Source organism: Nomascus leucogenys, chromosome 17 (genome assembly GCF_006542625.1).
Source record: "Nomascus leucogenys isolate Asia chromosome 17, Asia_NLE_v1, whole genome shotgun sequence".
In the NCBI taxonomy this organism is placed as follows: domain Eukaryota; kingdom Metazoa; phylum Chordata; class Mammalia; order Primates; family Hylobatidae; genus Nomascus; species Nomascus leucogenys.
In genome coordinates, this window is record NC_044397.1 from 72,519,866 (window position 1) to 72,524,701 (window position 4,836).

At 33.9% G+C, this 4,836-nt stretch overlaps 1 long non-coding RNA gene across 1 annotated transcript; it reads left to right on the forward strand.

Moving 5' to 3' along the window:
- The first annotated feature begins 367 nt into the window (after positions 1–367).
- LOC115830896 lies at positions 368–3,713 on the forward strand. Its single transcript, XR_004026427.1, has 3 exons — positions 368–449; positions 3,046–3,105; positions 3,634–3,713. It is a non-coding gene; the product is annotated as an uncharacterized LOC115830896 (long non-coding RNA).
- The last annotated feature ends 1,123 nt before the right edge of the window (positions 3,714–4,836 follow it).

Consider the following 4,836-nt stretch of genomic DNA (forward strand, 5'->3'; position numbering starts at 1 on the left):
AGAATACTTTTTCCAGTTCTTAAGCAGAATGTATTAGATTGGCTTGCATGTGTATGGAAAGCTCTCTGAAACATTACAAATAAAAGCAAGAAATAGTATAGCTTGTGGGGTAAGTGTCTGTTTGTGGTTTAACAAAATATATAAACTAGAATTTATACATGTTGTCTGGAAGGATGCACAGGAAACTGTTGATGATGGTTATCTCTGGGAGTTTGAAGTGTGGGATGGAGAATGGGCTGTTTTAATCTTATAGTCCCTTTTGAACAGTTTGAATTCTGTTTATTATGGGCATGTACAATTTTCACAATAAAAAACAAAGGTTTTTTGTTTTATGTGCATTACTTATATTTTTTTCTTGGATTTTTTCCAGATTTCTCTTGCACTTTGTTTTGTTTTGATGTTTGGGAACTCAATGTTATTATTATGCTTCTTCTTTGGTCCTTATTTGGGTAACTATTCCTTACTTATATGGCTGTTTTTGAAACTCATGGTTTAACAATTTTTTCTTCACTGGCTTAGGATTCATGAGGGTTTTCTGTAGGAACCATCTTAAGTGTCTTACTGAATATTCTAGATGTGATGGTGTTTATTAAGTACTCACTTTTAAAACAGGAAAAAAAACAATGAAAAATTAGTATCATTTCAGAAAGATTTCTATGCTTTCTTCTCCCTTCTTCCTTTCCATTTTTATCCTACTCCTGCTCCACTTTTTGAACCCCTTTCCTCGAACTGCAATCTTATAACAGCCTCCCCTCTTCATTCCACTGTGATCAGAAGATCAAGGCCTTGATTACTTAGGGTTTTTTTTTTTTTTGGTTTGTTTTGTTTTTTGCCCCTTGTCTACTTATATGGACTTTCAGAAGGCTTTAGTAAGGTGATGATTCAATTTTATATTGCTAAATCACTACCAAGAGCATCTTTAGATTATGGAGAGAGTATTTTACAGAATTAGAACAAATTGATGGAACGTCATCTAATTCCTTCTGCCACATTTGGCAGGATGACTTTGTTTTTTTTTTTGTTTGTTTTGTTGTGTTGTTTTTTTTTTTTTTAAGACGGAGTTTCGCTCTCATGGCCTACGCTGGAGTGCAGTGGCGCAATCTCAGCTCACTCTGCCTCCCAGGTTCAAGCTATTCTCCTGTCTCAGCCTTCCGAGTAGCTGGGATTACAAGCATATGCCACCATGCCCGGCTAATTTTCTATTATTAGTAGAGACGGGGTTTCTCCATGTTGGTCAGGCTGGTCTCGAACTTCCGACGTCAGGTGATCTGCCTACCTCGGCCTCCCAAAGTGCTGGGATTACAGGTGTGAGCCACTGTGCCCGGCTGGCAGGATGACTTTATAAGTCCAAAAGTCTTCTGAAATTTAAAGACTGCCTTTTTTTTTGATGAGTTTCCATTAAAATGTTTGCAAACTTGTTACTCCTTATGTTTAAAGTGCATGTGCGTTAGATTCCCGATGACTTTAAAAGCGTATTGCACTGTCGTAATTGGAATGTATTCTACTTCTTGAGTAATTAAGTGACTCAGATCATTTGGGGTTTCTTAATTTCTGGAAGCCATTACATTTGAAAGCTCCATTTTCATTTATTTTACAAATAATATTTATTTAAAAACCCGGCCGGGCGCGGTGGCTCACGCTTGTAATCCCAGCACTTTGGGAGGCCGAGGCGGGCGGATCACGAGGTCAGGAGATCGAGACCACGGTGAAACCCCGTCTCTACTAAAAATACAAAAAATTAGCCGGGCGTGGTGGCAGGCGCCTGTAGTCCCAGCTACTCGGAGAGGCTGAGGCAGGAGAATGGCGTGAACCCGGGAGGCGGAGCTTGCAGTGAGCCGAGATTGCGCCACTGCACTCCAGCTTGGGTGACAGAGCGAGACTCCGTCTCAAAAAAAAAAAAAAAAACAAACAAAAAACAAAAACCCATTTCTCAAAAATATGCCTCTTCCCAGTCTGGGCCACCACCCTTTTCAGGTTGTGCCTTGAGTATATTTAGCTACAGAAATTAACAATTAGCATGATGCTATATTTTCAGCAACAACAACAAGAAAAATCGTAACTTTGGGATTAATAAGTATAGTTCTTCAGTTCTGTGTCAAAGTGACAAAGTACTCAGTTGTATATTTTACATATGTACTTTGTCATGTACTGCTATCACCCAGGATAAAGTACATGAATCTTGGTACTATGGACAGGGAAACCATTGAATCAAATATTACATATAAATAAAATCTAATTTAAGTCATTTTGTAGGAAATTTCTCTTCAGTTCTATATGTCAGGTATGCTGCTAGATGCTTCACACTGAGGTGCGTCTTAGATATGAATTAAGCATATTTATGTATATTCCATATATTTTGGTGTATAAAAATAAATGATAACAGGGAATACAGCATGTTTGTGCATATTTAACTATAAACACACATTTGCATATATTTATAATTAATCACTTTGAAACCTGAATTGTATCACATTTTGTATTCTCAGGTATTCAGAAACTTCCAAAAAGATTTAATTTGGTTTCAAGTATTTATGTTTTGATCTCTAATCATATTTTTGCCATGTTTGAAGTAGTTTTAGCTCCCCAAGGTTTGGGAGCGTTACTACTGAAAATACTTAAGATTTGACAAGAGAAGTATTTAGTTGATCCATTAACATTTCATTTGTTGTTTACCCTAAGAGTCAGTAATTTTTAGCTAAAGGAAAATCTTATGCCTGTATGACTACTGTTCAAAATTCTGAAAATGTTATATACCTCGTGGCTCAGAGATAAATCAGAAATGTCAAATCAGTCATAGGCATTTACATATGGTGATTCCTTTTTCAACTTTAAAAAGTCACGCATTCACTTAATTGACTTTGGATAATAGGGCTATACCTTGAAGTCACTGACTCTAGAAATGAGCATGTGGATGGTATGTGGAAAGTCAACCATGTGCTAAATTTTAGATACTTGAGAATCTTATTATTTAGAAGAATTTTTTGGTACTTGAATTTATGTCTATAAGTGTTAACTGTGTATACTATGTTATTTTTCTCTACTCAGGGTATTCTGGCAATGAAACCACATTTCCTGAAAATAAATGTATCTGAACTTAGTTTATGGGTAAGAATCAATCTATTTTGATGCTTATGTTTTTTCTTCTCTAAAATATATCATTGGTTTTACGTTTTACTTTTAAGAAAATGATCTGTGTAATTCAGGGAATCCAACAGTTTTATAGTATGTTAGTGCTCAATTTTAATGTACCAAATTGCCCTTTTTATGAAACAAGTTAAAGTTAATCCTGGGTATGTAGTTAAAAAATTCCAGTTTTATTTATTACTCATGTTTCATCTGAGAAACAGTGCATGTATAAGAAACTGTTAAAGGGAATTTAACTGCAGTGGTTGTGTAAATCTTCTATAAAATGTATTAATTTTTATAAGATTGTATGATTATATTTTTATTTTTAGTTACTGTCCCTTGATTTTGAGCAACATGCTTGATTTTAAATTGAGATGCATTTTCTAACATTTTCTCTTGTAGATACTAATATGTATTTCGTGTGTGATTAAAGCATTTATTTTTTTCTTCCTAGCCTATGTCTATGGAATATGAAGCATCAAAGTTATTTTTGTTTTCTTTTTTTAGGTTATTCAAGGATGTTTTTGGTTATTTGGAATTGTCATACTTAAATACTTGACATCTAAAATTTTTGGTATTACAGATGATGTAAGTGCATTTTTTGCTTAAACTTGAAAGACTTGAAAAGAATCGAATAGGCTAAGAATAAATTGAGTTATTCAAGTATCACTATTAAATGAAATTCTAGGATGAAGTCTGTTCACCTATTATTTTATGTATTTAATATAATACAAAGTAAATGTATATAGATTTTTGTTCTCCAAAATTAGTTTCTTAAAACAATCTCTTATTTTATTTGTTCTTCTATATCACTAAAATTTTAAAATTTTAAAGCAGGAAAACTCTAGAGGTTAAAGATTGAATTTTAAGGTCCGTACAGTCATTTTTCTCTAGCTTCTTTGTAACTGGTAAAGACACCATCTTCAGAGCCTTAACTGGAGATCGTATTATAGTCTCATTCTTTTTTCTCCCCAGTTTTCAAGTCATTACTTATAAAAGGCTTTTATAAGCCTTTATAGATAATGTAATCCAAGTTAGTCTTATTTAAAGAAGATTTTTGTTTGTTTTTGGTATTAGGGTAGAAGGGAAGATAAAATGGAGAAGTCTGTCTTATAATTTTAAGAATTCTCCCTGTCCATAATTGCTTTGCCTATTTTATTTTGGTGTTTTAATCAGCACATCCTAAGTCAGGAGGCTGTCAAAGATTTAATTTTAAAAACCAGCACAAGAACCAACATGGAAAAAATAAACTACTTTTTTTCCTATAATTTATTTTTATTGGTGATTTTCTTCCTTCTGTACTAGATTAATGCTATGTTTTGAAACTGGGTTATGTGAAGTCCTAGGACTTCCCAGGACTCTTGCCTGAGGGCTGTCTACTCCCCCATCTCCTAGCCTCTCTTTTACCCAGGACAGTTTAACCTTAATCTCTTTCATATAGGTTTTCATAAGAACAAGGGTTGTTTTTGCTTAAAAGATTGAAAACACATGGACCATTAAATGGGTGGTCTACAATCTGTGGAAAGATTTTTAAAACTTTAAAACTATAGTTGAAAATGTATTCATTCATTCATTCATTCATTCATTCAGTACCTCCTGTGTGTCTGACAGTGGAAAGTATCCTAGAGATACAAAACTGAGTAAGGTATGGTCTAGTGGAAAATTCGGAAAATAGGAACAATTCCTAGCAGTTGTAATATAGTGTAATAA